Consider the following 15,307-nt stretch of genomic DNA (forward strand, 5'->3'; position numbering starts at 1 on the left):
CTTGGAGAAAAACAACCATTGACTTCTTGATGGGATGGTAGGCAGAAGGTTTTACTTGGTTTACTTTAAGTAACCATGTACACACTGCTGACCGAGGGTCACATTCTTTCTGACTGGATTCCACCATTCACACACACACACACACACACACACACACACACACACACACACACGCTCACACGTGTGCATACACACTCGGCTTTTTTGACGAGCCTGTTTTCCCATTATCCCTTTCCTCCATCCCCAAGCATCTAATTTAGACAGAGAAACATGGTCTGCATCCCACTGCTATATCACTTTTCTGTGATTGGCTCTCCTGGGATGAGAGTTTTCTGCATGCAAATTTAGGTATTTCATAGGGAAGAGTTCTTTCTTGTTGTGGTCAAGCTTACAGTGGATGGAGTCCTTAACTTCCGTGCTATGGAGAACAGTCCTTCCGGTACTCCTGAGACAGTCTGGCTGCTTGGGCTTTACTTTTAGTTGCTTTTCCGAAGGGGAAAGTAAGATGGTGTTTTAGAGGGAAGAAAGCAGTTAGGACTAGGACTCGGCTGTCATCCAGCTGAACCTTCATTATTCAGCTGAAGGAATTGCTTCCCAAATCAATGCAGGCTTTCCTCCTGGTGACTTCCTGGGAGCAATGGAAGAGATGTTAGGTTTCTCAGGCATTTGAATGATGTGTCCCCCAGTAGGTGGTGCTGTTAGGAGAGGTGTAGGAGGTGTGTCCTTGGAGGAAGTATGTCACTGGAGGCAGAATTTAAGAGTCAAGACTCTTGTCATTCTCTCTCTCTCTCTCTCTCTCTCTCTCTCTCTCTCTCTCTCTCTCTCTCTCTCTCTCTCTCTGTGTGTGTGTGTTTGTGTGTGTGTTTCAGCTTCAGTCTTGGAGTTCAAGCTGTGGATCCTCAGCTTCCTACTCTTGCCACCATGCCACTTGTTGGGACTCTGGTCTGCCATCATAGACCCATAAACCCAAATGAACTGTTTCACTTCTTTAAGTTGCAATGAGTTTTATCACAGTAGGGGGTGGGGAAGCAACTAATACACTTGGGATTGGAAAATTATGTGCTTTGCAAAATCACGAGTTAAGAATATTCTAATCTCAGAAAAGTAGAAGGAATAAAAATTCAAAGAGGAATTCTTGTATTGATGTCAGTTCTTCCTGATAAAATTCTGTGTTGAATCTGCCCAGCCCTGGGCAGTTTGGAACTACATCAATAGCTCTTGACTTTTTAAAGACAGGATCTTACTAATTAGCTGAGTCTGGGCTTATACTTGCTACCCTCCTGCCTCTGCTTCCCCAAGGATGGGATGCACTAATCTAGACACGCATTACCATATCTAGTATTTTTCATAAGGAATAGCATTTTGTGCCATATGAAATCTATGTATTTAAGATTTCAGTATTCATGAATAAGGTTTCATTGGAATACAGTCACCCTTGACATTTGCATATCGTCTATGTTGCTTTTCCACTACAAGGACGGAGCCAGTAATCTGTGACAGACACTCATGGCTTCCATAGACTGAATGCATACTATTTGGAGTATTATGGGAAATGTGTATATTCAACTGTACTAAGTATGCTACTGTTATGCTTGGGGAAATGGGTTATAATGGGAAGAGATATTTTAAAAGCTTTCAGTCCCCGCGCTTGCTAGACAAGCGCTCTACCACTGAGCTAAATCCCCAACCCCAAAAAGCACATACTTTTAAAAGTTCCTTTCTGTGGTCAGGCCAGGCTTGATCAGAAAATCCATGTTATCCCTCTCCCATACACCACTCAGGCAGAACAATGGCCTCTCACTTCAGAGGAAAACTAATAGTAAGAGTAAAATCATGCTCCTGACTGATAAATCCAAATGGCAAAGGAAAGACCAAGCTGTTCTGTTGGTCAGTGAGAATCAAAGAGCTATAATACCATCCCCTCCCTCTGGAAGGATCCTGATCAAATGTTATTGGATATTAAAAATGCATTACTGAAAGCATTAATTAAGGATTTAATATGCTCCCTAATTAAAATTTGGTAGAAGGAAGTTCATCCTATTTAGAAACACAGTATTAAAATTCTCAGAAACTTAATAAAATTATACATCAGAATATCTTCTCTGAAATTAATGACCCAAAATATTATAGTCAAGTAGGAGTCTAGAATTCTGAAGGTCATTTGGAGTCATAAAAATGCAGTTTTCAGTTTTATGACTTCAGAACAATAGTAAGGTTGCAAAGAATCTGGCAGGAAGATTGTGACACCCAGCAATTAGTATAGTAAGAAGCCGTAGGCTGGGATGGAGTGAGAATTCTGGGATTTTGGTTTCTTTAAAAAACTCAGAACTATATTTTTGTTTTAATCCCAGGTATGGGATATGGGGCTGCTTCAGACTGTGCACAGCAGCTGGCTACGATTTGCCTCGTGCTCTAGCAAAGGTGTGTGGTTTTGCTAATTGCAGATTGTTTCTGTGATTGTGTGATATTTTGAATTCTGTGGACTTTTCAGAGGGTTTATTAACGCTAGAGCCACTAGAGGCAGTGTCAGCTGTTGGTTGGGTGTTGTTGATTGTGATTTGTTAAGGAGTCATGTGCAAAGAAGAAAGAAAAAGAAGAAATTAGATACGATGGTGAAAATCAAACTTGTCTGAAGGAGCTCTGTGACCTTAACCAGGAGAAAGTAGTCTGATGATAAAGTCATCCCCTTTTTGACCTCTGAATTTATTCAGGGATCTCTTTCCTTTCCTATCTATCCATTTTTCTCTCTTATCTGGGGTTAAGGGATTGAAAGGGTAGAAGAAAAGTTTGGAGATGTGTGGAAGGAAGCAGAACCCACAAAGTAGAAAGACTGGCTACATTGGTGGCATAGGCAGAAAACAGGTCTGATGGATTTGTGACAAGTAATGGGCCAGGTAGGGCAGGAAAGAGACTTAGTTGATGGGAGAAGTTCAGAAATGGAAAGGAGGAAGGAAGAGAATTATCAGGACCGTGTGTGTGTGTGTGTGTGTGATGTGTGTGTGATGTGTGTGTGTGTGTGTATGTATGTGTGGTGTGTATGTGTGTGTGGTGTGTACGTGTGCATGAATATGTGAGTATGCATGTATGTGTATTTATGTATGTGTGTATGTGTGTACGTATGTATGTGTATGTGTTTGTGTTTGTATAAGTGTGTACATGTATGTGTATATGTGTGTATGTATGTATATGTGTATGTATATGTGTATATGTATGTATATGTGTATGTATATGTGTATATGTATGTATATGTGTATGTATATGTGTGTATGTATGTGTGTACATATATGTGTTTATGTATGTATGTGTATATGTGTATGTATGTGTGTGTGTGTCCCATAATGGTGGAATCCATTCAAAAGGAGCCTAAGTCTCAGGAAGCAGTGTGCTTGGTCACTGATAGAAAAATCAAATAGAAGATTCTATGTTGGAACTCTAGGTAGAGATTCCCACAAGGGTGGGCACTGAACTTCATAACAGCTAAATATGATTCAAGGTTAACATTTTTGAATCCTGTCACCTTTGATGATGGATTGGATAGACAAATTCAACTAGAAAGTAATGATAATATTAAGAAATTTACTGGTCTTTGGGAACTTTAAGGAGAATTGTGGACATTTGAGTCCTCTTAATACACACTCATTTAGCTTTACCTTGTCTCCCAAATAACAAGGGTCTCTTCCTTACCAGTCACTAACCTCCCTATCACTTCTGAAATTTTTTGGCTTCTACTATGGTATACCATTAGCTCTCTATATCTTAACTAACATACTTTTCAAACCAAGTCATGGGTCAAGATAGAAGTCTTCATTTGTATATGGACATAGCACTGTAGAGTGATTCTGGGTATATTGTGCCTTTCAAATCATCTTTTTCAAGTAAATAAGAAACTTCTATAATAGAAATTAAAAAATAGAAAGGAAAGAAATGGAAGACAAAATAGTGAAAAAGATTGATGATCATTGGTTATAAAAATATTGCTAGTATACCTATATTACTACTCAGTTTGCACAGCTGATAAGATCCCTATCGATATGCCAATGCACTCTTCACAGAATTGGGGGGAAAGAACCTAAAATTTATATGGAAGCACAAAGGACCAATAATCAAAGTGATTTTGAAGGAAAGGAACAGAGATGGAGGCATCACACTATGTGATTTCAAGACATATGACAGAGTCACAGCGAAAAACTAGCATGACACTTATATAAAAAACAGACATGGGGACATAAAAGACAGAACAGAGACACCAGAAGGAAATTACTTTAGTTACTGCTCTATTGTCATGAAGAGAACAAGGTAGCAAAGGTAACTTACTGTCTTAGTGAGGGTTTACTGCTGTGAACAGACACCATGACCAAGGCAAGTCTTAGGAAAGACAACAGTTGGGGATGGCTTACAGGTTCAGAGGTTCAATCCAGTATCACCAAGGGGAACATGGCAGCATCTAGGCAGGCAGGGTGCAGGAAGAGTTAAGAGAGTTACATCATCTGAAGGCTGCTGGGAGAAGACTGACTACCAGATAGCAAGGACGAGGATCTTAAAACCCATGCCCACAATGACACACTTCCTCCAACAAGGCTACATCTACTTCGATGAGTCCATACTTCCTAAAACTTCCTAAAAGTGCCTCTCCCTGGGCCAAGTACATTCAAACCACCACAGTTATTGACTAGAGCATTTGATATGGGGGCTTCTGGTAGGAGGCCTGGCAACAGGCAGGCCAGCATGGCACTGAAGTAGTAGCTGAGAGCTTACATCTGATCTACAAGCATTGGACAGAGAGAGAGAGAGAGAGAGAGAGAGAGAGAGAGAGAGAGAGAGAGAGAGAGAGAGAGAGAGAGAACTAAGTGGGAAAGATGTAAGCTTTTGCAATTTCATAGCCTTTATCCAGCGACACAGTTCCTCACACCTTCTAATCCCAAAGAGTTCCACCAAATTTGGACCAATTATTTAAATATAGGAGCCTATGGGGGCCATTCTCACTCAAACTATCACAGAAACCATTTAATTATAGCCAACCGATTTTCCACCAAAATGACAAAAGCAAATGTTGGGAGAAAGAGAACTCATCTAGAAATACTCCCAAATTGCCATGTGCAGAAAATTGAAACTCGACTCCATATCCTACCTTGTATAAAATTCAACTCTAAGTCAAAGACCTAAATGTAAGACCTAGAACTATGGAATTTCTAGGGAAAAAAAATGCAAGTGAAATACCTGAAGGAATTTGATAGACAACAAATGTTCTTTTGTACATGACTTATTCAAGAAACAGAATGAAAACTACACAAATGGGACTACATCAGATTAAAAAGTTTTCATCACAGCAATGGAAGTAGCCAAATGAACAAAGAGAGAACTCCACCGAAGAGAAAACCTCTGACAAATGTTTCATCTGGCAAAAAAAAAAAAAAAAAAAAAAAAAAGAATGTTTTTAATGTGTATGGGGCTCCAAATTTGACAGCAACCAATTAAAACACGGTCAAGTGATCTGACTAGACACTTCTAATAGAAGGGGGATCTCAATAAATAATACATACTCTATCATTAACATTAAGGAAGATGAAAATCGAAACTATAACAAAGTGTGATCTTGCCCTCAGCATTCTATGAACACCAACCATAAAAGTAGTAGAGATTCCACAGATGTACAAGTCTCAATGTAGGAGCACAGGGGAGGCTCACCAAGTCTCACTGCCCATAGCCACAGAGCAGACACCATAATTCCTAACTCACCAGCCTAGCAAAACACTGCATGAACATAGTATGCATACAACGCAGTCCCCCTAGAAAGGGCTTCATTCTGTATGTGCAGACAATAGGGATGGGGAGCTAGACAAAGCTTTTTCACTTCCTAGGCTTCTCTTCTGAAATATTTCTTGACCAGCCTTGGCCTGACTTCAAAGACATACCATGAATAGGAATATCAAAGCGCCTCCTCTTGTTGCCAAAAATGTATAAGGTTGAGACCACACATCTAATTACCAGCCAAGTAGGTAAAAATAATGCAAGGCTAGGAAGCCATCTCTCCATACATCTTCTTTCCAGCTACCAGCATCAGCTCAGCTCTGTCTGATGGAGAGACTTTAGAAGACAAGCCAAGATGCAGCAGTTCAGAGCTGGCTTTGGTAAATAAGAACGGAAAAGAAGGAGTAGTAGAGGGGTCTGCGGGTTTTTGAAGAGCCGGGTATTATGGTAAGGAGTCTCTCTTTCTTTCCCCACCCCTCCATGCAATGCACATGTTGCAACTTTGGTTTTTCCCCAGATCTAATCTTTGTCAAATACCAGCAGCCTGGGACCAACAAAGACCAGAGGCAGCCTGGAATGAAGAACCCTGTTCTACAACTCCCACTTGTTAGGTGAAACACAAGCAACTTACTCATGTTCAACTACGGATGCCTGCTAAAGAAAAGGGGGTTCTTACATTGTGTGGTGGCATGGCCTTAGCCATAGCAACTGCAATGTTCAAATATAACTTCACTAGGTTCTGTATTCAGAGCTGAGAAATACTATTGTAAATGGGTGAATTTCATCTATTCAGGACTACAGCTGAACACTATCTCTGAGAAAATGCCTAATGTGTCAAGGAATATAATTTATGGAAGAAAACTACCTTTTGGCTCGAAAGAAGGATCAGATAGGACTTTATTAGGTATTCTGGTCTTCAGTCCCTAAAGTACCATTGGAGCTATGTACCTTTGGGGGAGGGGATTAGGGAAAGAGGAGTGAGTGATGATTTTGATTGGTCAAGTATCTCAGCTCTAGGTTGTGGCTATGACTACAGAAAACTCCCCGTGGCGGTATCTTCCTTGAGGATGAGAAAGGTACCGTATTGAAAAGCAAGAACTGAGCCCTGGTCTTTGGGAGACAGAAGATCTCCTTTTCCTCTCACTGAATTAGGTCAGAGAAACCCCATCCCCCATCTCAATGAGAAACCCACACAGGAGGCTGATTTCAGGAGAGATTAAACAGAGTATTTTTATTTAACTTTCAGTTTTTGTAATTAAAATGGTGTCAATATGTACTCAAACATTAATTACACTCTAATGTAACTTAACCTCTGTTGAAATCCAGTAGACAGATGGTCTTTGATAAGGTTTACTAATTTAAACATGGGGAAGAAAAAATAAGCAAGAGCTGGGAAACAGAAGGTGGGTTAAATGGGCCTCAAGAAAAACAAATTCCAGTTTGAAATAATCAAATCATGACAGAATGAACGAACAAACAGGCCTATCAGCTTTGGGGGTGTGTTTGTTTATATTTGTTTGTTTACTTGACATTGCCCTTTGGTAAGGGAAGCCCAGGTTCCTGGATTTTTGCATGCTGCCTGATTATGTTTGCGTCAAGGGAAAAACAAGACAAGACAAAACAAAACAAAACAGTTTTTAGAGACGTGGACAGTACCACAGCCTTTCCTCCATGCTCTGGAAGACTTGCTTTGTTGGTGTAGATCTACAAAGGATCAGATGTCTCACTGTTGAAAAGGTGGGAGAGCACACTTTCCTAAACCTTAAATTATCCCTCCACAACTTTACATAGCATAATGTTGGGAAAATGAGCCTTGCACCATGTTGAAAGTGTAACTTCAGGGGTATTATATGTTGGGTACATGTTATGCATATCTTTGAGTGTGGCTTAAGCAAATTTGTCTCTGAAGGATTTTCCATATACTTTTAAAATGGAGACATAGACATGGAAGTCTAAAACCCTTCTTTGTCATCATGGTAAACTTATTTTGACCCTATGAATGAATGGCTTGCCCCATTTAATCTGTCTCCTACTAGGGGTTGTAAAGCTTCTCCTTCCAGTGATGTCCATGTGCATCTAGGCTACATGGCTTGTCCAGTGGACTGAGTGCTTGCTACGCCTAAAAATGTCTTATCTGGACACTGAATAGAACCAGGATGCATCTATTCATCCGGCAGGGAACAACTTTTCTGGTCATTTAGGGACCGTCAATAATACTTGTTTGTCAAAGTTTGTACCATGTGATTTTATGAATATCATCCCATGAGTCTCTTGCCATAACCCTGTATGTCAAGTGGCAACTTTTTCATTAGTTTAAAAAGTAAAGCGAACGATGTCCCAGACAGTCCCTTGACTTGTCCTGGAGCCACAGTTAGTAGGTGGTGGAGTAGATGTTAGAAATGGGCCTTTCTGGATCCCTGCTGCATCTACTTCTGTAGGACACTTATCATCTAAAGCAGGTAGGCCTCCTGTACCGACTGTGCACAGTAACTGAAAAACACGGTCATCTACATTTGTCCTTAGAGGATGCGATATTCAAAACATCATCCCTGATAAGAATCCTGCCTCAAAATTGCTAATCAAATCTGGCCTGATAGGATGTCAGCTCTTCCTTTCATTCTAATTACAAAACTAAGCTGTAATTAATACATAAAAGATGATGATTACGCTGAATTAGACAACACATGAAAGGAATCAGAGTTTTAGACTGTGCTCCAATGCTTGCTGTACCTTTAAGAAGTACAGTCCTCTAATAAGGCATTATTGTGTTAATAGACTATCTAGATGCCATTCATGATCCTTGTGTTGATTGTTTATACTCAATATCTGTCTCTCATTCTCTAATGAAGTAGATTCCTATTCATCTTCCAACATCCCTTCCTTCTTCCGCCATTGTGTCTTTATTACTTTCTTCCACAGGGGAGCAGAAGACTTTAAATCAAAACAAGAGACAGAATAATAGAAGGCCTCACATCTGGCTTCCTAACTCAGCAACTAAATCTCTTATAGGACCTCAAAAAAGAAGCCATCAAAGAGGCATAAAGTAAACAATAAACGTGAAAAAAACAATAGGATATTCGAAATGGAGAAGAATATCTCAGTCAGCAGACACTGACAGTTTCATGACAGCTGCCCTGGGAAAAATACATCAGAAAATAAGTTCTCTTATAGGTCTCCCTAAATGGAGAAGTGGACATCATGATACTTTAAAAACGACCCCCCTGCTTTATCGGCATTGAAGGCTGAGGACAATGTTTTTTTATCTATGGGCCTAGGGAACTGGTGTGGATTGTCTAGAACAGCAATACAAGGATACAAATCTTTGACAGATTTCACTTAAAATTCCAAAGAGGTTGATTGCCCTATCCAACATGCAATTTGTATTACCCAGATAGAAGGCTGAGAGGCTCAAGACGCTGGCTTACTAATTCAGGAAAATCCAACTCACACGTGGCTAGCTGATGCTGTAATCGGGTTAGCTTCAAGAGAGATTGTCAAATTTGCATCCAATTCAATCTTACTACCTGGTTGATGCTTCTATCCAGGAACAAAATTAAAGGTTACTTGGAAGACAAAAACTATTTTCCCCTAGATTTATGTTTATCCCACCCCATTGCAAGAAATAGTTCAGGGATGAACTCGCGTGTCTCTTATTCTGTAGTGCTTCCTTTTAGAGGCAAGGTTGCTAAGTTACTTACCTCACTTCTCCCACAGCCTTGGGCAAAGCCCATGGGTAGAAAACAGATATTTACTGAATAGCATATCTGATATCCATTGAAGGCTTATTGAACGCAAATAGAAAGCGAGTCTCCAAAAAGTATCTCTAAACCCATTTTGACAAAGACAGTCAAAGCAATAATGACTAAAAAGAGTGAACATCTTCTCCTCACTCGATCACTGCTTAGTGTTTCTTCTTGTCTTAATTGGGTTCACAATAACTGCCTATGCCTAGTACAGTTCTTCCTTCCATTCCACAGAGGGTTAACATAGAAGTTACCTCAATAGCCCATGATTGGATGGCTGAAAACTAGGATCTAAGAGAGTGTTTCTTGGATAAGAAACAGCAAAGTGGAAAAGTCTATACATAGTCTTTCCCCTACTTCTGTAGTCCTTCAGATAGTTTCCATAGCCAACACGATTAATGGTGCAGAAATCAGCTATCAAGGCAAGGAGGCAGGCTGTGGGTAGATAAGGCGGCAAAAATGGGCAGAACATGACATGCCTCGCTGGAAGGACTGATGGAGAGGATTGGGATTACTTCCGAGAAATGTGCTGATTCTTATCCGGTGCTGGCTATGCCCTGACCTTTTCTAAGGAAACACATCTAGGAAAATGTAACAGACTCTCGGTTCTCCCTTTCAGACACAGGATGCCACAGAGGAGCGCAGAGAAGGCGTAGCTCAAAGCCAGTAACCGTATGTCACTGTATGGCCACCCCCAAATGATGCGCTGTGGTTACTGTCACCATCAGGACTGCAAGTTGCAGAGGAGAGGGACATGGAGGGCTGTGAGCAGCTGCATTTTCACAGATGTTCCTCTCTTGCAGGAAAGTATACTTCAAAAAAAATGTGTGCTGATTACATTTAAAGGGGGATACACAGTGAATGGATAATGCAAAACAAGTTTAAAAAGAAACATTCATTATTCACACACACACACACACAGATGCACACATATCATCGATGTGCATATAATACCCTTCCATTGGTCCATAGAAACATGGAAGGAGACTGCACTATGTCACAAGTGGGCCCCTGGGGACACGATTCCATGTTAACTTGCCACATGGCTCTGAGAGAGTGAGTTTTCCTATTAGCCAGTTTCCTTCTGGTCTCACAGTGTCCCACCTGCCCTCTGGAGGTAATCAGTATATGTTTCACAAGTGAATAAAGAAATTGAGTGACAAATATGATGCCTCATTAAGAACTCATCTGAACTAGAGAATGTTTGCTTCTTTCAAAATATTCAAAACAAATACATATGTGTCAATATATATAGTTTAAAATGAACTAAGTTTTCTAAACTAAATTTTATGCACATTGAATGATTAAAAAAAAATGAGGGTTGGAAAGAGAGAGCTCTGATCCACAAACTTGGGAACATAAAGTTAAACAAAATGGATTAATTTTTTGTTTGAGAAGTTCATGCATGCATATAATGTATTTTCATGAAATCCACACCCCATTTCCCCTTTAATTCCTCCTCCATTCCCCCTACCACTTTTTCCTCCTAACTTGCACTCTTGTATTGGAAACCACTGAGTTCACTTACTGCTGCCTGTATGTGCATGGATATAGGACCACTACTGGTGCATGGGTGACCTCTCAGGGCCTGCATGCCTGAAGAAAGCCATCCCTTCCTCAACAGCCATAAGTTGCCAATAGTTCTTCAGCTACGAGTGACTTCTATCTGTGCTTGATATGGCGGACTTGATCTTGTTCAAGTCTTGTGTATGCAGTCATGGCTGCTATGAATTCACATATGCAATGACATCATGTCCCACAATGTTGTTCTGAGGTAGACACCTACTCCTTCATTGGCTCTTACAGTCTTCCTACCTCCTCTTCCGTGATGATCTCTGAGTCTCCGGGAGGGTATATAATACAAACGTCTCACTTAGAGTTGAGCACTCCACAGACTTTTAGTCTCAGTACTCTAATCAGTTGTGGGTCTCCATATTAAACTCCATCTACTCAAAAAGAAACTCCTTTGATTAAGGTTAAGCGATCACTAACTGTGAATATCAAGATAAGAAATTGGGGTAATTTGTGTTAGATTCTCCCTTGGGTCCTTAGGACCAACCCAAGGGTTAGTTTGATTTCTGAAGCAAGATTCTAAGTTTTTAAGATATTGACATGCACTGTGTATTTTCTTTTTACAAAGGTGTTATCAAATGTTTTTTGGCCTAAGGAATTGTTTTCAGGTCATAACAATATCCGCAAAACCTTTCGTGCAGATAACCAGTAGTGTATGCTGCATTGCACGGTAGTTATCTTTCATACATATATGTTAGTTATCTTTCATACATACATGTTAGTTACCTTTCATACATGCATGTTAGTTTTTTCATACATACATGCTAGTTATCTTTCATTCATACACATTAGTTATCTTTCACACATACATGTTAGTTATCTTTCACACATACATGTTAGTTATCTTTCACACATACATGTTAGTTATCTTTCACACATACATGTTAGTTATCTTTCACACATACATGTTAGTTATCTTTCATACATATATGTTAGTTATCTTTCACACATACATGTTAGTTACCTTTCACACATACATGTTAGTTATCTTTCAGACATACATACATGTTAGTTATCTTTCAGACATACATACATGTTAGTTATCTTTCATACATACTGTAGATCATGACACTCAGTTGATAAGATGTAAAATAAACAATAGCTATATGTGCGTTTTCAAGTCCAGTCATTAAAAGAAAATAAGAACGAGCAGAGCTAATTTTTTTCTTTTACCTCCATTGTTCTTGAGAGTGTGTGTGATTGCACTGTGTATGTCTGTGGGCACATGCATGTGGGATGTGTGTGAGAATGTGTGCACATGCAGAAGCTTGAGGTTGATGTGCCTAACCATTCTCAATCACTCTTGCACCTTGTTTAGTGAGGCAGGGTCCCTCAGTCAAATGCAGAGCTCACAGCTATGGCTTGCTTCCCTAGCTAACTATGGAGATCCCTGATCTCTGTCTTTCCAGCCTGGAAGTACAGGTGGGTCACTCTGCCCACTTGGCATTTACATGGGTTCTGGGGCTGGAATTCTGGTCCTCACTCTTGCATGGTAAACACTTAACCACAAACCCATCTCTCTAGCCTCAATTTAACAGCAAATTATAACAGTAATTCACAGTATGTGCTGACAAAGCTCAGCAGACTCAATGTGTTTTCTTTAAAAGAAAGTACACCTAGAAATTAAGGGAAGAAAAATAAATTAGGTCAGACTTTACCTATATATAGCCTGGAATTAATTTTCCTGAGTAAAATCTAATACCTAGTTGATTTTCCACATACATACATATATATTGAACATGTAATGCTATTTTTTATTATTATTCCCCTGCCTGACCCCTTTTATCTACTTAAGAAAGACACTCTTAGTCTGTTTCATTGTTTCTGGTTCTTGCACTTGCACAAATATTTTTTAATATAAATATATCTTCCCATTAAACTGAACAACACAAAGATAAGATTTTGCCCATTGTAGCTTTATCTTTTTCTCTGGCATCTAGGACACTTCTTAAAGTGTAGGATATTAAAGATCTTAATAAAAAATGAGCACATTAATGAATGATGAATGGATGAATGAATGAATGAATAAATGACGAGATAAACTAGAACAGCTGAATAAACACTGAGATGTAACTCACCTGAGTGCACAGCAGACCAACATGTGCAAAGTGTCTATTTAATGTTGCGATTCATGTCTAAATTTGTATAAGAATTATTGGTATAGCATTTACATTGTAGCAGGCATGAATAATCCTTAAATGACATAAAATTTACAGACCAATATACAGAAATTACATCTAAACATTGTTTTCTTTTTTTAATAAGAGACTTGAATATCCTTAAATGTTGATATATATGGAGGTTCTTTAACAAATCCCCTGTAGACACTGAGGGATGACACACACACACACACACATGTACATGTATATATAAAATATAAATTATATATAGCTCCTCAAATGTGTATATATACATGTATATTTGTGCACATGAGTATATATGCATATATATACATACATGTATATGCATATATGTATATGCACATAGGTATATGTGAATATGTTTATGTGCATATATATGTATATATGTGATGAAAATATATTTGTGTATGTCTAGTATACATAGTAAATGTATATGTGCACATAATTATATGTGTACATGTACATATATATGAATATGCATATATGCATATATATATATATGTACACACATATGTATATATATTCACTTAGAAAGAAAAAGTAGAAGTAAAAGCTCATGATTCTTTGAGATTTGGCCTGTTTACATCCTTGGAGGATGTGAGGTTCTCATCCTATTTAGGTGGCCCTTACCTCGTGGTGAGCACAATGTCTTTTCAGTTGGTACCTATTCTTCCTGCCAGGGTGAGACTTGAGGTGAACTCTTTCCTTGATCTTGACCACTGTGTTTAAATTAACTCCGCCAGCCTGACTATCAGAAGTTTAAAATTGCTTCCTGTGTGAAATGTAATTGCTTCTATTCTCCCTTGATTGACCTCCTCCTCCCTCGGTTCTCAGCTTAAATGGCTTTTTGAACCTGCCTGACCCCTCCCATCTACTTAAGGAGGAGCCTCTTAGTGTTTCACTGTTTCTGGTTCTTGAACTTGCACACACATACACACACACACACACACACACACACACACACACATACACACATACACACACTAAACTGAACATCACAAAATCACAAAGACAGGATTTTGCCCATTGTGCTTTTATCTTTTTCTCTGGCACCTAGAACACTTCCCGAAATGTATGATATTAAAATCCTATTAAAAACGAGCACATGAATGAGTGAATGAGTAAATGAATGGAGGAAATAGAGCAGCTGACTAAACTCTGAGGTATAACTCATCTAAGTGCACAGCAGGTCAAAGTGTGGAACGTGTCTGTTTGCTGCTTATCAGTGTTGCAGTTGATGTCTAAACAGCTTTACAATTCTCCTTCAATTTATTTTTGATATGCATGTGTGTATTGTGGCTCATACATACAAACATGGGTTCACATGTGTATGGGTGATGTGTGTGCAGAAGCCTGAGTTGACAGCAGGATCTCCTTTGCCTGCTCTCCACTGTCTGTATTCAGGCAGGGTCTTTGTGCACAGAGCTGTCTGCTCCAGCTCAGCTGGCCAGCCAGCTTGCTCTAGCAATTTTTCTTCTTTACCTCCTGCTCTGTCCTGGGGTGCTATGGTTCTGTGAAACAGCCAGACATCATTCAGAGTTGAATCTTGAGGGCGTATTGCAAGTTGAATCATGTTGAAGTGGGTGGGACAGAGCAGCAATAAAACTTGTCATTGGTCCTGAAATGCTTGCATACCATCATAGGGATCATGAAGGCCCCAGCAGAGACGCACAGGAAAGTAACATCACCTCAAATGAGTGTCTGACCTCAAAGTTATTTTTCAGAACTTATAGGATCAACAAGGCACCTGGTATACCGAAAGAGCCCTGGTACTCAACTACATCGGCTTCTCACTGCATGGATAACATAGGGCCAGCCTGGTCTGTCCCACAATAACACGGTTTCACCGTCATTGTTGCAATGAAGTTATCAATTTCCCATAAGACTTCTTTGGAAAACTCTATTTACGGAGAAGGATTAATAATCAAATGACATAATGGAGACTCATCCCGACCAGGTACAATTGCCCCACTATGCACCCCTTTCTTGCACCATAATGAGATCATGTGCGAAAGCCTAAATTATGTAAATGAAAAGGCTCCACTAATACTGATGAAATATTCCTGGAGTGTTACACTTGACAACCTCAAAGTACATTTCACA

The 15,307-nt window shown here is 39.5% G+C and overlaps 1 protein-coding gene and 1 long non-coding RNA gene across 3 annotated transcripts in view; one reads left to right on the plus strand and one right to left on the minus strand.

Moving 5' to 3' along the window:
- The window catches only part of Slc14a2 (solute carrier family 14 member 2), a 426,972-nt gene that overhangs the window by 339,726 nt on the left and 71,939 nt on the right, over positions 1-15,307 (minus strand). The window lies entirely within an intron of this gene.
- The window catches only part of LOC134483059 (uncharacterized), a 34,746-nt gene that overhangs the window by 18,331 nt on the left and 1,108 nt on the right, over positions 1-15,307 (plus strand). The window contains exon 2 of the long non-coding RNA XR_015643084.1: positions 10,111-15,161. This is a non-coding gene — a long non-coding RNA (uncharacterized LOC134483059). The remainder of the gene's footprint in view (positions 1-10,110; positions 15,162-15,307) is intronic.

The sequence above is a fragment of the Rattus norvegicus genome, chromosome 18 (assembly GCF_021556685.1).
Source record: "Rattus norvegicus strain SHRSP/BbbUtx chromosome 18, alternate assembly SHRSP_T2T, whole genome shotgun sequence".
NCBI classification, from domain to species: Eukaryota; Metazoa; Chordata; class Mammalia; order Rodentia; family Muridae; genus Rattus; species Rattus norvegicus.